Below are 19,846 nucleotides of genomic sequence, written 5' to 3'. Positions count from 1 at the left end.
GTGTGCCTGAGCTACACCAGCATGTCGCACACAACATCACCGCTTCCTTGAGAAACTCTGGGTGTGAACGGGTGCATTCACCACCGATACTTGGACCAGTAAGCATGGACAGGAACGTTACATGTCGCTGATTGGGCACTGGGTAACTATGGTGATAGATGGTGAAGGGTCTGCTGCACAAGTCTTGCTGTCCCCACGACTTGTGTGTCAATCCTCTGTCTGTCCAAGTTCCGCCACTGCTTCTGCCTCCTCCACCTCGTCTGGGTCCTCCACCTCCGCCCCAAGCCTGCCTGGTCAGGCCACCAGCGTTCTAACTGCGCAGAAGGAATCACGCACCCCTCATTACTAAGCTGGCAGCAGAGCGCAACGGCATCAGGCGGTCTTTAGCTTGAAATGTCTTGGAAATAAGAGTCACACAGCGGCTGAGTTGTGGGCAGATCTGGAGACTGAGTTTGGTAAATGGTTGTCTCCACTCAACCTGCAGCCTGGTAAGGCCGTGTGGAACAATGCTGCAAACCTGGGTGCGGCCCTTCGCCTGGGCAAGGTGACACACGTACCTTGTATGGCTCACGTGATGAACCTTGTTGTCCAGCAATTTTTAACACACTATCCTGGCCTAGATGGCCTTCTGAACAGGGCATGAAAACTGTCTGCTCACTTCCGCTGTTCAACCACTGCTGCTGAGCGACTTGCATCACTCCAGAAGTCTTTCGGCCTGCCGGTTCATCGCCTGAAATGCGATGTGCCGACACGCTGGAATTCGACTCTCCACATTTTACAGCGACTGTGGCAGCACCGTCGAGCCCTGGTGCAATACGTCATGACGTATAGCCTGGGCCAACGAGATGCAGAGGTGGGGCAGATCACCCTGATGGAGTGGTCTCAGATCAAAGACCTATGCACCCTTCTGCACAGTTTCAACATGGTGATAAATATGTTTAGCGCTGACAATGCCATTATCAGCATGACAATTCCAGTCATTTACATGCTGGAGCACACGCTAAACACTATTCGGAGTCAGCGGGTGGGACAACAGGAAGGGGAGGAACTACAGGAGGATTCATATGCGCAAGAGACAACAACATCACCAAGGTCCAGACGTTCATCATCACCAACGCGGCAGGCATGGAACCATGGGGGACAGGGATCAACAAGGGCGCATGGTATCAGGCGAAATGTTGAGGAAGGTGCAGGAGAACATGAAGAAATGGAGGACGAACTGTCCATGGACATGGAAGACTCAGCGGATGAGGGAGACCTTGGTCAAATTTCAGTTGAAAGGGGTTGGGGGGAGATGTCAGAGGAAGAAAGAACGGTTAGCACCTCTATGCCACAAACACAGCGTGGACTTGGTCCGCACGGCTGCGCAAGACACATGAGCGCCTTCTTGCTGCACTACCTCCAACATTCGTATTGTCAAAATTAGAAGTGATAATGACTACTGGCTTGCCACACTATTAGATCCCCGGTAAAAGTCCAAATTTGGGACATAATTCCAGCCATAGAAAGGGACGCACGTATGCAGGAGTATCAGCAAAAGCTGTTACTCGATCTTAGCTCGGCTTTTCCACCAAACAACCCTGGTGCAGGGAGTGAATCGCCCAGTTGTAACTTGACAAACATGGGACGGTCTCGCCATCTTCAACAGTCTACCTGTACCAGCAGCACCGTATCTGGTGCTGGTAACATCAATTTTATTGAATCTTTTCATAATTTTTTTTGACCATCCTTTGCAAGGCCACCAGAGACAACAAGTCTGACACATAGCCAACGGCTGGAGAGGATGATACAGGAGTATCTCCAAATGAACATCGATGCCATGACTTTGCAAATGGAGCCTTGCTCATTTTGGGCTTTTGAATCTTGAAAAATGGCCAGAGCTCTCCACTTACGCCTTGGAGATTTTGTCGTGTCCAGCTGCCAGCGTTGTCTCTGAACGTGTCTTCAGTGCTGCTGGGTGTGTGCTGACAGATAAGCGCACGCGTCTGTCCAGTGACAATGTGGACAGACTAACGTTCATCAAAATGAACAAGTCATGGATCCACAAGGAAATTTCTACCCCTGTGTCATCCTGGGGAGAGTAAATGCTTGTGGATTTGGAATGTTCTTGATGCAAATCTACCTGTGAAGTGTACAACTGGGGCACAAGTGCTGCCACTGAAGGGGTGGGTGTGTGTGGGGCCCAATTTTGGAAAAAAGGGAGACTCCGCTTGGAGTAACCCTTGCTTGCTGTGTTTTTTAAAAGGAGCCAAGATGAACAAGTCATGGTTCAGCAAAGACTTTGCTACCTACCCCGGTGTCATCCTGGGGACGGTTAAGTATGGCGTATTTTTGAATGTGCTAGATGCAAATCTACCTGTGAAGTGTACAACTGGGGCACAAGTGCTGCCACTGAAGGGGTGGGTGTGTGTGTGGCCCAATTTTTGGAAAAAGGGAGACTCCGCTTGGAATAACCCTTGCTTACATTGTTTTTAAAAATGATCCAAGATGAACAGAGCTGGGATCAGGAAAGACTTTGCTACCTACCCCGGTGTCATCCTGGGGACGGTTAAATACGGCGTATTTTTGAATGTGCTTGATGCAAATCTAGCTGTGAAGTGTACAACTGGGGCACAAGTGCTGCCACTGAAGGGGTGGGTGTGTGTGTAGCCCAATTTTCGGAAAAAAGGGAGACTCCGCTTGGTGTAACCCTTGCTTGCTGTGTTTTTTAAAAGGAGCCAAGATGAACAAGTCATGGTTCAGCAAAGACTTTGCTACCTACCCCGGTGTCATCCTGGGGACGGTTAAGTATGGCGTATTTTTTTTATGTGCTTGATGCAAATCTAGCTGTGAAGTGTCCAACAGCGGCACAAGTGCTGCCACTGAAGGGGTGGGTGTGTGTGTGGCCCAATTTTTGGAAAAAAGGGAAACTCTGCTTGGAGTAACCCTTTCTTGCTGTGTTTTTTAAATGGAGCCAAGATGAACAAGTCATGGTTCAGCAAAGACTTTGCTACCTACCCCGGGGTCATCCTGGGGACAATTAAGGATGGCGTACTTTTGAATGTGCTTGATGCAAATCTAACTGTAAAGTGTACAACTGGGGCACAAGTGCTGCCACTGAAGGGGTGGGTGTGTGGCCCAATTTTTGGAAAAAAGGAGACTCTACTTGGAGTAACCTTTGCTGTGTTTTTTTAAAGAAGCCAAGATGAACAAGTCATGGTTCAGCAAATACTTTGCAACCTACCCCGGTGTCATCCTGGGGATGGTTAAGTATGGCGTATTTTTCAATGTGCTTGATGCAAATCTAACTGTGAAGTGTACAACTGTGGCACAAGTGCTGCCACTGAAGGAGTGGGTGTGTGTGGGGCCCAATTTTTGGAAAAAAGGGAGACTCCGCTTGGAGAACCCTTGCTTGCTGGGTTTTTTAAAAGGAGCCAAGATGAACAAGTCATGTTTCAGCAAAGACTTTGCTACCTACCCCGTGGTCATCCTGGGGACGGTTAAGTATGGCGTATTTTTGAATATGCTTGATGCAAATCTAACTGTGAAGTGTACAACTGGGGCACAAGTGCTGCCACTGAAGTGGTGGGTGTGTGTGGGGCCCAATTTTTGGAAAAAAGGGAGACTCCGCTTGGAGTAACCCTTGCTTGCTGTGTTTTTTAAAATGAGCCAAGATGAACAAGTCATGGTTCAGCAAAGACTTTGCTACCTACCCCGGTGTCATCCTAGGGACGGTTAAATATGGCATATTTTTGAATGTGCTTGATGCAAATCTAGCTGTGAAGTGTACAACTGGGGCACAAGTGCTGCCACTGAAGGGGTGGGTGTGTGTGTGGCCCAATTTTCGGAAAAAAGGGAGACTCCGCTTGGAGTAACCCTTGCTTGCTGTGTTTTTTAAAAGGAGCCAAGATGAACAAGTCATGGTTCAGCAAAGACTTTGCTACCTACCCCGGGGTCATCCTGGGGACAGTTAAGGATGGCATACTTTTGAATGTGCTTGATGCAAATCTAACTGTGAAGTGTACAACTGGGGCACAAGTGCTGCCACTGAATGGGTGGGTGTGTGGCCCAATTTTGGGAAAAAAGGGAGACTCCGCTTGGAGTAACCCTTGCTTACATTGTTTTTAAAAATGATCCAAGATGAACAGAGCTGGAATCAGGAAAGACTTAGCTACCTACCCCGGTGTCATCCTGGGGTCGGTTAAGTATGGCGTATTTTTGAATGTGCTTGATGCAAATCTAGCTGTGAAGTGTACAACTGGGGTACAACTGCTGCCACTGAAGCGGTGGGTGCGTGTGGGGCCCAATTTTTGGAAAAAAGGGAGACTCCGCTTAGAGTCACCTCTGGCAAGGAGGCAGACGGTGGTGTCTGCCTGCAGGAGCTGGGATTACAGCCGGTGGAACCGTAGGGACCGGGGTCGGGCGGTGGCCCGCCGGTACCGAATCGGGGAACCGATTGGAAACCGGAGCACCAGAAGGGGTACTCAGACCCAGTACGAAGCCCCAAACCGACAGGGCCGAGTCAAATCAACTGATTGATCACTGGACTTAAGGACCTTTCCCACACAAGACCCGTTAGAAGACAACAGCCCAACCATACAGGGTAAAGCCACTGCCAAGGCATAGAGACCCAAAGGGCTGGCGTCTGCGGGCAAACAGGGCTCTTCCGACACCCAGCAAGCCGGGGAGCGGACTACCGTTGCTTAGGCATAGGAGTCAAACATTCACACAAAGAGGTGCAGGAGAAAGGCGGAAACCACCAACCTGTTAAGAGAGAAGCTACAGTCGGCTGCGGGCCCCGTTCATCATCCCATTTGGTTTACCAAAGACTCCAGTGTATTGTGTCATCGTGAGTACACCAGTGCCTTCGGGCCGTGCACCGCACCAGCATCCAGTACGCACCCGCTCCCACGCCTCAGCACCTCCCTCGGGCCCCCGAGACCATCACTCCCCTACCCACGGAGGGGTCAACACCAAGCTGCACAACACCGTCCCCGGGAGGCCTAGTCAACGGCAGCGGTGGTGTCCATCCATTCACCACAACCCGTGGGTGGCGTCACAAACTTACATCCCTTCCAAACCACCGCGGCCCTGGCCGTGGAACTCCAGTCCCCACCAAAGTCCCTGCGTGTAGTGCTAACCCTCTTGCAGAGCGACGTGACCCCCGGGTCCGTGAGGAGCTTGAGCCACCCACCGTACGAGCACGGATGCGAGTGGCTCGGCGGTCGCAGCCGAGCCCGTGGGGTGGTACAATTAGTCTCTCCAGACAGAACACTGCTCCTGCTGTCCATTTAAGGGGTGATTGGTGAGCAGGAAGCAGCTATGGCACACTATAGATGAAGTGTGGAATTGGTAAGAAGTCACTCTGATTGCTGTAGTATGTTTGTGTAATGGATGGAGTGATTTTGATGTGTTTTGTTTTCTATGTGGCATATATTTTTACAGCCCAGTAAATGGTGACTATGTGGATTGGTGGAGAGTGGCGCTATTTTAATGCGTAAGGGTTCTTGCTCCCCTAATGAATCTGTCCAGAAGAAACGTGTTGGGAGCGTCTTAAAGCTGCTTTACACGCTACGATATTATATGTGATCTCGTGTGCGATACGACATGCCCAGGTCGAATATACGATCTGAAGAGATCTTACAAAGGTCGTCTCTGAGCCGTCACACGTGCATATTCTATACAATGGTAGAAATGGGTATAAGTATCTGCATATTGTAATTTAAATATACTGATATACATAGACCAATATAGATCACATATGAAACGCAGAAGGACTAAATACATGAACCAAATCGCTATAGGAGAAACCAAAACAAAAACAAGAGAGGCGATCTGCGGTTCAATACATATTTTTATTTGTATAAATTTTCATAAAAGTATGGACAAGTGAGGGGAGGAAAACAACGGTGTACATCACCGCAAACTTTTAGGTACAGAATAATGTATGCCAGGTATCTTCAGTAATACAAGATATAAGGTCATATCCAATAAGAGTGGAAGTCCTACAGTTAGGAGAAGGACCACATCGGGTCAATGCATCAATCTATTCCTGCTGGAACACCAATTGATAGGCAATATAAGCCATATCCATAACAATCCATATAAATATCCAAGCAGGAAGGATTGAGTCAGGACCTAAGACGTGGAAAAAACTCCAAATATTATCCGCTGTTATAAAACAATGGCGTATTGGATGCACATCCGTATTCATGCATCAAAGGATATCAACAGATGGTTTTTATGTGTGTAGATGTAAATTACACATAAGTATTAAATGCATATAGAAAAAACCGCGGCATGAGTAGAAACATAGGAATACCTCACGGGCATGTAAATGTGTTAATCCACATCCATATGCTTACATGTGTGGCGCCCCTGACCTGGTCAGGCACCACTGAGTACTGCACCCATGCTGGGGACAGTACAACACAGGTAATCCAGAAGGCTGACCGGGGTGTGGAACACAGGCGCATAGTAATCAGCTCTCACACATGTACCCATGAGAGGACCCCTGGGGATCCCAGGAGGGGGAAAAGCCTTGACCTTCACTGGAATAGTGGAGGGGGCCAAAAGCCTCCATCTCCTCTCAAGGGGTGTGGTAAGAGAGTCTGGTTGCTAGGTGGCGTAGGCAAGAACAGGAGAGGAGGGGCAGTGAGTCAGTTAGAGCAGAACTCCATAGGGCTCAGTGAGGAGCAGACCTGTGGGGCTGTTGCTGTCTAACAGCGCCCGCGCAGTGGCTACTGACGGGGGAGAACGGTCAACTAGGAGTGCTACCCGAAATCCATCTTCAGCTAGAGAGAGAGCAGCGGAGTGGGAAGTAAGGAGACTGCTAGAGAGTACCAGGCCCAAACGGGCGGCAGATCCCGAAGCGGAGATAGATCCAGCTTTCTTTTGCTAAACCTGCCGGTGTGGGGCTCTCAAAGCCCACGCCACAACACCACAAAAAAGCCGCAGCCACGTAGCCACAGTTAGGGCCCAAAGCTCACAGGAGGCAAGAAGCTGGAGTGATCTGGCCCAGGCAACAAGCACACGGCAAACGAAGGGGAGTGAGGCTTCAGCAACTTCCCTGGGTGACCCCCATAGGGACTAAAAGTCGGGGTCACCCCAAACCAAAAAGGGCTAAGGAAGGCGAGTTAGTAGTCACCCTCACAAGTCAGCCTGAAGGACACCTGGTTCCCGCCTGGTTCATCCCAGCTACGCCCGGGTTACTCACCCTGCCACCTGAAGTGAGTAAAAACCCTGAAAGACATTCTGCCTGTGTGGAGTTATTCTGCGCCTTGTGGTACTACGCACCTACACAGGGCCCTGGGGCTTGCCTCACTCTCAGGAGGCTATTCCAACTAACTGCACTCACCATCAGCCCCAGGCGTCCCTCAACCTGCAGTGGCGGTCCCCACTGACCGCAATACTGAGAGTGGCGTCACGACAAGAAGAAGATCTCCTACCTGTGACCAGATCCAGCTGAGTGGAGTCCCTGAAGGTAATGCACCGACACAACACCTGTGGGGCTTCACATTTGGCGTCACGAACAGGATAAGGACTAGACCTGTTGAGACAGGTGACCATGTGCCTGGGCGGTCCGCTTGAAAAATTGGAAGCGCCGCCATATTGCCACCATGAAAAGCGCGCTGAAAAACAACAGCAGCCCGCGCTGGAAGAAGTTACCGCCCACGAAGAGGTGTGGCTACCCAGAGATCCCCTGCAGAGTTCTGACCTTGCCAGCTATGAGAGTGGAAGCGTCCAGAGACGTCGGGACAGAAAGGGAGCCAGAAGCCTGCTGCTGGGAGAGGAGCTGCTGAAAGAGGCAGAGCAGAAACTGAACAGCTTGCTACTAGAGGCAACGGCGAGTCCACAGCTGGAGAGTCGTGCAGAAGAGGGCGCAGAAGAAATGGCGTCTGACCGCAGAAATCCAGAACCGGGCTCCGCTGCCTGGTGGTATCGGGAGCTGGCCCAGTTCTGCGACCGACTGGAGACCCGGGTTGTGGAGCAGATCCGGGAAGAACGAATGGAAATGCTGGAGATGACCGCGGCGGTTCGGGCCTATGAAAGGAGAGCCGCGCGCCGAGTGCCAGACAGGACGGCGATGACGCAGACCCCGATATTGCCACCGGTGGGTGAGTCGAGTGATGCCCCGGCCAGCGCAAGTGCCCCGACCCCTGCTGCCACGCCCGCGGTCCCCGAAGAGGCGTCCGGTGCGGCGACGCTGAAGCAGGCCGCAGCCACGCCAGGTGCGGCCTTCCAAGCCCCAGCGGCCGCAGCGATGCCCTGCTCGGCCCACCAAGACCCGGTCCCTGCAGCAACGCCCAGTCCGGCCCGCAAAGAACCGGCTGCCACCGCGACCCTCATCCGCGTCGCAGGCGTAACGCTGACCCAGGCCGCCGCCCTGCTAGGCCCGGCCCGCCGAGACCCCACCGCCGCAGCAACGCTCGTCCGCGCCGCAAGTGAGGTGCTGAACCAGGCCGCAGCCACGCCAGGCGCGGCCCGCCAAGCCCCGGCCGCCGCAGCGATGCCCTGCTCGGCCCACCAAGACCCGGTCCCTGCAGCGACGCCCAGCCCAGCCTGCACCGATTCCATCGCGACAGCGACGCCGATCCAGGCCGCCGCCAAACAGGGCGCGGCCCGCCAAGACCAGGCCGCCGCCATGCCAGGCGCGGCCCGCCAAGACCAGGCCGCCGCCATGCCAGGCGCGGCCCGCCAAGACCAGGCCGCCGCCATGCCAGGCCCGGCCCGCCAAGACCAGGCCGCCGCCATGCCAGGCGCGGCCCGCCAAGAAGAGATTGCATCACCATTTACCCCGGCCTGCAAGGCCAGAGCAGACACCGCTCCCCAGTCCAAAGAGGTCCCTGCTGGAAAGCCCACGCTGGGGGAGGACCCCGAATACTGGCGGCTGAAGGCTGACATGGAGGCCAAGTTTCCACAATGGTTGGTGGACCGGTACATGCTCCCTCCGCACACCCCCAAGAGGATTCCGGCAACCCCTGCAGCAACCACGCCAAAGAGTCCCCTGCCTGAGCCTGCTGAAGAAAGCCCATCCCCAGCACTGCCACCAAAGGAGTGCCAAGAAGAACTAAGGGGGAGAGGAGGCCAGGAAGCTGAGGAGCTGACTCCGGAGCCACCAGCAGTGGATCTATACTCAGAGCCGGAGATGCTGCCGTATTCCCGCTGGGATGAAGAAGACCTGACACCGTCTGCAGATGAAGATCAGCCCAGAAACCTCACCTGGGGCCCTGCAGGCATTGAGGTAACAGCCCAGCAGAACCCAGCCCGCAAGACAAGGCGCCGCAGCAGAACTCAGTTTTCCCCTGCACCGCCATCCCCAGAGCAGAGAGATGACATCACGGCCAGAGACCTACAAGAAAAAAGGTTCCTGAGAAGAGCCAAAGCACAGGTCCGAGGACCCCTTTGCAGAGGAGTAGTAGAGGACTTTAACTTGAAAAGCGGATATGGCTTTATTGTAGCCCCTGGTATCAAAGAAGGGATATTTGTCAACAGAAGAGATGTGAACGCTCATCTGCCTAGAGGACACCCTGGCAGAAACTTAAAGATGGGAAATACAGTACAATTCACTATGCATGAAGGCGAAAGAGGACTGTACGCGCTTGACGTAGCACTATGCACCAGCAAACCTTACAGCCACCCCATGCTACAAGAGAGAAAAGACAGAGATAAAGACACAGATGAAGATCAAGAAAGAAAAGACAAGGAACCTACAGATGAAACTACCTCAGACGACGACAAAGAGCAAGAAAGCAACAGGTGCCGCAGCCCTACAGGCCCAAGCCCTGGTGAAGAGGAATCTGCCTAAGTTTAAGTAAAGTACAGCAAGTTTTGACCAGTTTGGAAAGTTTGTTTTGCAACGTTTTAAAGTTCAAGAATGTGCCCACAAAAACTATTGTGAGAAAATAAACCTTAAGGCTATGAACTGGCTATAGCCACAAACTCTCGCAGTGTAAATAGTTACACCAGAGGGCACCACCACCACCAGAGTCAGCCTGTTTAGGGGCTTGGCTCGTCTGCAACCAGGAGGAGCCCGTCCGTATATAGGGCCTTGGCTCACCTGCGACCAGAGAGCATGCCTGTTTATGGGGCCTGGCTCTCCACCACAAAGAGGGTACCTGGTCAGCACCAACTGTTGAGGCCGCCTCTGCATCCTGCCAGAAGTGGCTGAAGCCGCGGCCAACGTGAAAGGGTTTTGGGGTGGGTTAACGGACTTGTGGGTGGAGGGTGGTGATGTATGGTACCTGGTGCTTTTAAAAATGTTTTACATGTTTTAATGTTTTATGCATTTTAAAATGTTGTCTTGCAGCCCGAGGACGTGCTGGTGATAACTAAGGGGGAATGTGGCGCCCCTGACCTGGTCAGGCACCACTGAGTACTGCACCCATGCTGGGGACAGTACAACACAGGTAATCCAGAAGGCTGACCGGGGTGTGGAACACAGGCGCATAGTAATCAGCTCTCACACATGTACCCATGAGAGGACCCCTGGGGATCCCAGGAGGGGGAAAAGCCTTGACCTTCACTGGAATAGTGGAGGGGGCCAAAAGCCTCCATCTCCTCTCAAGGGGTGTGGTAAGAGAGTCTGGTTGCTAGGTGGCGTAGGCAAGAACAGGAGAGGAGGGGCAGTGAGTCAGTTAGAGCAGAACTCCATAGGGCTCAGTGAGGAGCAGACCTGTGGGGCTGTTGCTGTCTAACAGCGCCCGCGCAGTGGCTACTGACGGGGGAGAACGGTCAACTAGGAGTGCTACCCGAAATCCATCTTCAGCTAGAGAGAGAGCAGCGGAGTGGGAAGTAAGGAGACTGCTAGAGAGTACCAGGCCCAAACGGGCGGCAGATCCCGAAGCGGAGATAGATCCAGCTTTCTTTTGCTAAACCTGCCGGTGTGGGGCTCTCAAAGCCCACGCCACAACACCACAAAAAAGCCGCAGCCACGTAGCCACAGTTAGGGCCCATAGCTCACAGGAGGCAAGAAGCTGGAGTGATCTGGCCCAGGCAACAAGCACACGGCAAACGAAGGGGAGTGAGGCTTCAGCAACTTCCCTGGGTGACCCCCATAGGGACTAAAAGTCGGGGTCACCCCAAACCAAAAAGGGCTAAGGAAGGCGAGTTAGTAGTCACCCTCACAAGTCAGCCTGAAGGACACCTGGTTCCCGCCTGGTTCATCCCAGCTACGCCCGGGTTACTCACCCTGCCACCTGAAGTGAGTAAAAACCCTGAAAGACATTCTGCCTGTGTGGAGTTATTCTGCGCCTTGTGGTACTACGCACCTACACAGGGCCCTGGGGCTTGCCTCACTCTCAGGAGGCTATTCCAACTAACTGCACTCACCATCAGCCCCAGGCGTCCCTCAACCTGCAGTGGCGGTCCCCACTGACCGCAATACTGAGAGTGGCGTCACGACAAGAAGAAGATCTCCTACCTGTGACCAGATCCAGCTGAGTGGAGTCCCTGAAGGTAATGCACCGACACAACACCTGTGGGGCTTCACACATGCATGCAACTGCATATATACACACCGAAATCCCCATGGAAATCAATGGAGTATCTTCCATGGAAGTCAATAGGTGTATCCTGTTAGATGGAATGCAGGGGTTTAATGGTATATGCCTATATAGATACCATATGCCCATATATCGCAACCAAAATTATCAATGTGCTGATCATAAAGAACCGCATTCACTGCGAGCTCTAATGAAGAGGTCACAGCATACAAACACCATATATATAAAAATATTCATTCAAAGGTGATTTGCATGTGTATAAGGCAAATTTTATACAAGATCAACACATATGATAAACGGCGGCATGGGCAATAATATAAAATACCCTACATGCAATTACACGCATGCAATTGCATACATACACACCGAAATCCCCATGGAAATTAATAGAGTATCTTCCATGGAAATCGATGAATGTATCATGCAGGATGGAATGCAAAGGTTTAAATGATATATGCCTACATAGATACATGTACCAAAATTGGAACCATAATAAGCGGACACACACAAGTCATAGTATCATGACTTAGTGCAGCCAAGCCACATAGGCATGACCTCACAGCGATTACCAATCATGTGCTCGCTTAAACGGATGTGTTGAATAAATCACAGGCCACAGCACGTGCAAGTGTTAGGGCAAAAAAGCATCTAGCACCACGGGGCAATATGGCCAATAGTGCCACCAGGTAGCAAGGATTAAAGCACCAACACTACACAAGTACTACTGGTCGGCGACCACCATCAAAATAACAGCGGAGAGGATTATGTTCTCACTTAGAGGGGCTAAGCCCACTCTCTGGACGGACCCAATAAGAAATAAGACATTACCTAAGATGTAAGGTTTGCAGGTGGAATGCGCCCGATGCGCATTTCGGAATGTACCTTCGTCAGGGGGCACGGGGCCATATTGCCCCGTGGTGCTAGATGCTTTTTTGCCCTAACACTTGCACGTGCTGTGGCCTGTGATTTATTCAACACATCCGTTTAAGCGAGCACATGATTGGTAATCGCTGTGAGGTCATGCCTATGTGGCTTGGCTGCACTAAGTCATGATACTATGACTTGTGTGTGTCCGCTTATTATGGTTCCAATTTTGGTACATGTATCTATGTAGGCATATATCATTTAAACCTTTGCATTCCATCCTGCATGATACATTCATCGATTTCCATGGAAGATACTCTATTAATTTCCATGGGGATTTCGGTGTGTATGTATGCAATTGCATGCGTGTAATTGCATGTAGGGTATTTTATATTATTGCCCATGCCGCCGTTTATCATATGTGTTGATCTTGTATAAAATTTGCCTTATACACATGCAAATCACCTTTGAATGAATATTTTTATATATATGGTGTTTGTATGCTGTGACCTCTTCATTAGAGCTCGCAGTGAATGCGGTTCTTTATGATCAGCACATTGATAATTTTGGTTGCGATATATGGGCATATGGTATCTATATAGGCATATACCATTAAACCCCTGCATTCCATCTAACAGGATACACCTATTGACTTCCATGGAAGATACGCCATTGATTTCCATGGGGATTTCGGTGTGTATATATGCAGTTGCATGCATGTAAGCATATGGATGTGGATTAACACATTTACATGCCCGTGAGGTATTCCTATGTTTCTACTCATGCCGCGGTTTTTTCTATATGCATTTAATACTTATGTGTAATTTACATCTACACACATAAAAACCTTCTGTTGATATCCTTTGATGCATGAATACGGATGTGCATCCAATACGCCATTGTTTTATAACAGCGGATAATATTTGGAGTTTTTTCCACGTCTTAGGTCCTGACTCAATCCTTCCTGCTTGGATATTTATATGGATTGTTATGGATATGGCTTATATTGCCTATCAATTGGTGTTCCAGCAGGAATAGATTGATGCATTGACCCGATGTGGTCCTTCTCCTAACTGTAGGACTTCCACTCTTATTGGATATGACCTTATATCTTGTATTACTGAAGATACCTGGCATACATTATTCTGTACCTAAAAGTTTGCGGTGATGTACACCGTTGTTTTCCTCCCCTCACTTGTCCATACTTTTATGAAAATTTATACAAATAAAAATATGTATTGAACCGCAGATCGCCTCTCTTGTTTTTGTTTTTATATTCTATACAATGCCACATCGATCAATATCTCGTTAGATCTACTGGACCGCAGACAGGGATAAATGATTAACATTACACGAGTTGCGTGCGCTTTATAAAGCACAAAAGGACAATTCGTTATGCAGTTGGTACCACCAATCATAGCGGTGGGCGTGAGGCATGGCGTGGAGAGACACGCCCGCATCGCATATGATGTACATGATATCGATGATGCTTGTCGTTGTTAGGGTGTCAAACGTATCAATATACCGGTTTCGTTCAATAAAACGAACAATATTTAGAAAATGAACGACGTGTATGCGATCAACGTTTTTGCGCACAATCAGGGTCACACGTAGGTGTCACATGCAACGACATCACTAACGATGCCAGATGTGCGTCACTTACGACGTGACCCTGCCGACATCTCGTAAGATATATTGTAGCATGTAAAGCCCGCTTAAGGCGGGCTTTGCACACTACGACATCGCAGGTGCGATGTCGGTGGGGTCAAATTGAAAATGACGCACTTCCGTCATCGCATGCGACATCGTAGTGTGTAAAGGCTCGATGATACGATTAACGAGCGCAAAAGCGTCGTAATCGTATCATCGGTGCAGCGTCGGCGTAATCCATGATTACGCTGACGCGACAGTCTGATGTTGTTCCTCGTTCCTGCGGCAGCACACATCGCTGTGTGTGAAGCCGCAGGAGCGAGGAACATCTCCTACCGGCGTCACTGTGGCTTCCGTAGGATATATGGAAGGAAGGAGGTGGGCGGGATGTTTACATCCCGCTCATCTCCGCCCCTCTGCTACTATTGGCCGCCTGCCGTGTGACGTTGCAGTGACGCCGCACGACCCGCCCCCTTAATAAGGAGGCGGGTCGCCGGCCAGAGCGACGGTCGCAGGACAGGTGAGTCCATGTGAAGCTGCCGTAGCGATAATGTTCGCTACGGCAGCTATCACAAGGATATCGCAGTTGCGACGGGGGCGGGCACTATCGCGCTCGGCATCGCAGCATCGGCATGCGATGTCGCAGCGTGCAAAGTGCCCCTTAGTCATCTTTAATACTGTGCCGTGGCCGAGACTTCAGGATTTAAAGGAGTACTACTGGGATCATTGCTGCTTACTTGAGTGAGATCGTTCTGCCATTAAGATGGTTTGTTTGCTGTAATAAGCATTATGGAGAAAAAGGTTACTCTCCTCAATATATATATATATATATATATATATATATATATATATATGATGTACTGTCCCTACATTTAGTATACATTTACCTGTACGGGCGTTTCCCGTAGGTTAACCCTTTAACGACCGCCGATACGCCTTTTAACAGCGACAAATTAGGGTACTTCTTCCAAACCGCCGCTTTTTAATGGCGGTCGGAAAAAGGGGTCTAGCGCCCCCCAGAGTCGGAAAATTTCTGGGGTCTCAGCTGCCGGGGTTAGCTGAGACCCTGGAGATCATGATTAAGACCGTTTTTTCCGGTCCCCGCTCACCTGATGACCGGTATACACCGTATACCGATGATCAGGTTACAGTAAATGGCAGCGCCGGTAAAAAAATGATTTATCTCCCATCTGGCATAAACAAACATGTCAGAAGGGAGATAAATGTCCTCCCTGGTCCTCTCTGGTCCCCCGGTGTCGCCAAAGTGTCCCCCCCGATCCCCTCCGACCACCCCCCTCTCGAAAATCAAAGATGGCAGCGCGCACAGCAGCGCGCCGGCCGCATTTCTCTGGTTTCTGTCGCATGTGCTATGACACACATGACAGAAAATTGCTCCCCAGGCCCTGGCAGGTCACCCCCTATTCCCACACCGGTGTTCCCCGGTGTCCCCCGTACCTGTCTCAGCTCTGATCCCCGCGGCCCCCTCCTCCTTCACAGCAGATGCTGGTCACACGTGCAGAGCGCGGCTGTCAGCTCAGCTTCCTGCTTTGCCTTCAGAGACGCTGTGCTGGCTGCTCGCACTTTGCAGCTGTGACCCGGGGAGGGTGGGTGAAGATTCTTTGCACCCACTCTCCTCAAATGGAGGGTCTGCACTCCTAGAAAATGGGGGATACGTTCCCTGGACGTGCCCCCCATATTCTAGAAGGTCCAGAATCGCTGCGGGACTTTCACAATGGATTACAGGGACCCGATTTTTTTTTCTTTTCTTCAATAAATTAGTGAAAGAGGCAATATTTTGGGGAGTGTTTTTTCAAATAATTTTTTTTTTGTTGTCAATTTTTTTTTTATTACTGTCAATTAGTTATTAGAGTTGAGCGCGGTTCGTGGTTCGTGGTTCTCCAGTTCGCGGTTCGAGTGATTTTGGGGGCTGTTCTCGATCGAACTAGAACTCGAGCTTTTTGCTAAAGCTCGATAGTTCTAGTTACGTTCGAGAACTGTTCTAGCAGCAAAAAGCCAAGCTAATTACTAGCTGGCTTTCCGCTGTAATAGTGTAAGTCACTCTGTGACTCACACTATTATGAAATTTCAGCGTATAGTGTGCGGGAACAGCGCATTCAGATCACTGCTGCTGGGATAATGGCGATCGCCATTTTTTTTTTCTGTTCTTCCTTCCCTCCCTAAGCGCGCGTGTAGTGGGGTGGGCCAGCATGTCAGCCAATCCCAGACACACACAGATAAGTGGACTTTTAGCCAGAGAAGCAATGGCATGTGTGATAGGATGTCCATGTCACATGTCCCTCCATTATAAATACGGGCATCTGCCTGTCTGGACGCCATTATCTGCCTTCTGCGTCTGGGTGTCAGTCACCGCTGGTGCAGCTCCTGTCTCCGATACTGCTGTGTACGCTCTACACACAGCGCTATACAGAATAGGGATAGAAGTTTCTTTCAGCCGTTGTAAGGGCTAATTACAGCAGGCTCAGAGCCATAGGTGGTAGTCAGGTCGGTGGAAAGAGTTTTTAACATCTACAGATAAGAGCGTCTGTGTAGCTAAGGTCAGGGAGTTCCTTGCTGCATTTCACCATTAGGAGGGTGTGAGGCAGTGACAGGGGTAATATTTGAAGACCGCTATGTGTCCCCCAGAATGTGTCTGGAAACCCTCTGAGTTTGCTATAGCTATTACTGGGAGTATAGCACAAAGGGTAACAGGGAGAAAGATCCCTCCTCCCAGTCCAGGTTTTGTAGCAATCCTCATGTCCGGCATTTTCGTTTAAATCATGCAGAGCACAGCAGGGTGTGTCTCAGTTGAGAGCCAGGCTTGGTGAAGCTAGCACATGCTGTGTGAGCTGGGCTGGCTCTGTGTGGAGTGAACACAGGCCAAGAGTGTGAGCCTAGGAGAACCTTACACAGATCCCTGCGGTTAACGGGGTCCTAAGGTAACAAGACTTTTTGATGCAAAGAATTTGTCTATATGCACCGGCTGTGATCCGGAAGAGACTTTGACAGTGGGAAATTGGATCTATTTATGCTGCAACAATAAATAGACTGTTGGTGTGAACACGCTGCTGCCTCACTGCCTCACGTTTTTGCCCAAGCAACGCTGCTACCTCACATTATGGTGGAGAATGCGGGCATGGCAGCCTGGTTGCTAAGGGCAATGGCCTAAGAGGTACTTACCCGGAAAAAAAAAAAAATTACTGACTGTTTGGGGTGGATCGGCGGGTCCACGAAGCTTACAGGCGTTGCAGCCTGGTTGCTAGGGGCAACAACCCAGTTTTCACATGTTTATGATCAAGCCTGCAAAGTTACAGTTTAACTCAGCAGCCACTATGGAGGATCTTGTAAAGCAGCTGGCCCAGTCTACTGCTCAACTACAGCAGGCTTTTGCACAAACCAGTGCACAACAGCAACAGGCTAATGCTCAGCAGCAACAGGCTAATGCTCAGCAGCAACAAACCAATGTCCAGCTCCAGTGGGCGTTAGTTCAGCAACAGGAGACAAACAGCTTGTTGACTAAGCAGCTTTCTGCTCTGCGAGAAGCGCTCCCAGCGGTAACTCCAGGTCATCCAGTCCTTTCTGCGGCCCAGGACAGAAGAGTAAGGGCGGCACTTACGAAGATGAGTGCAGAGGATGACCCAGAAGCCTTTCTCTCCGTGTTTGAGAGGACCGCTGAGCGAGAGAAATTGTCTATCGACCGTTGGACTGATGTCGTGGCCCCGTTCTTGGTAGGTGAACCCCAAAAAGCCTACCTGGATCTCAGCACGGAGGATGCCAAGGACTATGGCACACTGAAAGGTGAGATCCTTGCACGAATGGGGGTTAACACTTATCTCCGGGCCCAACGAGTGAATCAGTGGTCCTTTGAGGAGGGAAAACCTGCACGCTCACAGGCCCATGTCTTACTGGACCTTGTAAAAAAATGGCTGCAGCCGGAGACCTTGAACCCCGGACAGATGATTGAGCGGGTGGTGATTGAACGGTTTGTGCGGACTTTGAAAGCCCCCATTCAACGGTGGGTGGGACAGGGGGACCCCGTTACCCTAGACCAGCTAGTGAATTTGGTGGAACGCTACACAGCTACCCAGGAGTTGGTCTGGGACTCTGCTTCACGGCGGGCACTCCGTAGGGATACGCCCCCTTCACAGTTGGTAAAAGACTCCCGTCCCTCCTCGGGTGCTGCCCTGTCTTCAGCCCTGGCAGAGAGTAAACCCCAGACTAAGGTCAGCCGGAGTCCCGGTTCCCCAAAGTCAGACACCCGAAACAGGGACACCTCTGCTGTTATGTGCTGGCGGTGCCATCAGCTCGGGCATGTGATGGCACAGTGCCCACTCACATCAGAACCCATGGACTGCCGGTACGCTCGCCGGGTATCAATGTATGCCCATACTGTTTGTACCGTAAGCACTGTTACTATGGGGGAGGAGCCCCATCTCTGCAAAGTACGTGTTAATGGCTATACAGCAGAGGCTTTGTTGGACTCAGGAAGTGTAGTGACTCTTGTACATGCCTCCTTGGTCTCCGGGGAAAACCCTACGGGACATAAAGTAGGGGTACTTTGTATTCATGGAGACCTAGGTGAACACCCTATGGAAAGGGTCACCATTGCTACCTCGTGTGGAGAGGTTCAACATGAAGTGGGGGTGATGAAAAGACTTCCATATGCTGTTATTTTGGGAAGAGACTTGCCCCTGTTCTGGACATTATGTGGGAGGCGACCTAGCCCTCCGAGGTGTATGATTGAACCAGGCCCTGAGTCGGACGATCCCGACTCAGGGATACCTGCCGTAGGGGTCACCAGTATAGGGACAGAGTGTAACCCTGCCAGGTTCCCCCTAGAGGTAATGACAGGAGAGGTTGAGCCACCCGAGGCAATCCCGGAGTTGAACGTGTCTCCAGATAATTTCGGAACAGCACAGCTCCGGGACCCCACATTGGCTCCTAGACGTGGAAATGTACAGGTAATTGATGGGGTACCCCAGCGGCCTGGTGCCAGGCTGGAAACTCCCTACATGGCTCTAAAGCGAGAGTTGCTCTATCGGGTTGATACAATCCGGGGGGAAATAGTGGAACAGTTGGTGGTCCCTCGCCGTACCGCCGTCAGACCTTGGAATTGGCTCATAACCACCTAATGAGTGGGCACCTAGGTGAAGAGAAAACGCGGGAATGCATGTTTCAGCGGTTTTACTGGCCAGGGGTCGGCGCAGAAATTAAGAGGTTCTGTGAGTCCTGCCCAGTTTGTCAGTTGACCGCACCAATGCACCGTTTCCGTAGTCCTCTGATACCTTTACCCATTATAGAGGTGCCTTTTGATCGGATTGCTATGGATCTGACCGGATCCATTATAAAATCAGCCCGTGGTCACCAGCACATCCTGGTAGTGATGGATTACGCGACACGTTATCTGGAGGCCATTCCACTACGTCACACCTCGGCGAGGCTTATTGCTCGGGAGTTGTTTGCTATGTTCTGTCGCGTGGGGTTACCCAAAGAAATCCTGACCGATCAGGGCACTCCCTTTATGTCTAAAATTACAAAGGAACTGTGCAAACTCCTCCAGATCAAGCAGCTACGCACGTCAGTGTACCATCCCCAGACTGATGGTCTAGTGGAACGTTTTAATAAAACTCTGAAGGCTATGTTGAAAAAGGTGGTCTCCAAAGAGGGGAAAGATTGGGACATGTTATTGCCCTATTTAATGTTCGCTATCCGCGAGGTCCCACAATCTTCCACCGGGTTCTCGCCATTTGAGTTACTGTATGGCAGACATCCGCGGGGACTGCTGGATATAGTTAAGGAAACTTGGGAACAGGAGCCCACCCCTCACAAAAGCACAGTGGGTATGCAGGATC

The sequence above is a fragment of the Anomaloglossus baeobatrachus genome, chromosome 3 (assembly GCF_048569485.1).
Source record: "Anomaloglossus baeobatrachus isolate aAnoBae1 chromosome 3, aAnoBae1.hap1, whole genome shotgun sequence".
In the NCBI taxonomy this organism is placed as follows: Eukaryota; Metazoa; Chordata; class Amphibia; order Anura; family Aromobatidae; genus Anomaloglossus; species Anomaloglossus baeobatrachus.
The sequence above is the reverse complement of the archived record's forward strand: the minus strand, read 5'-3'. Positions refer to the sequence as shown.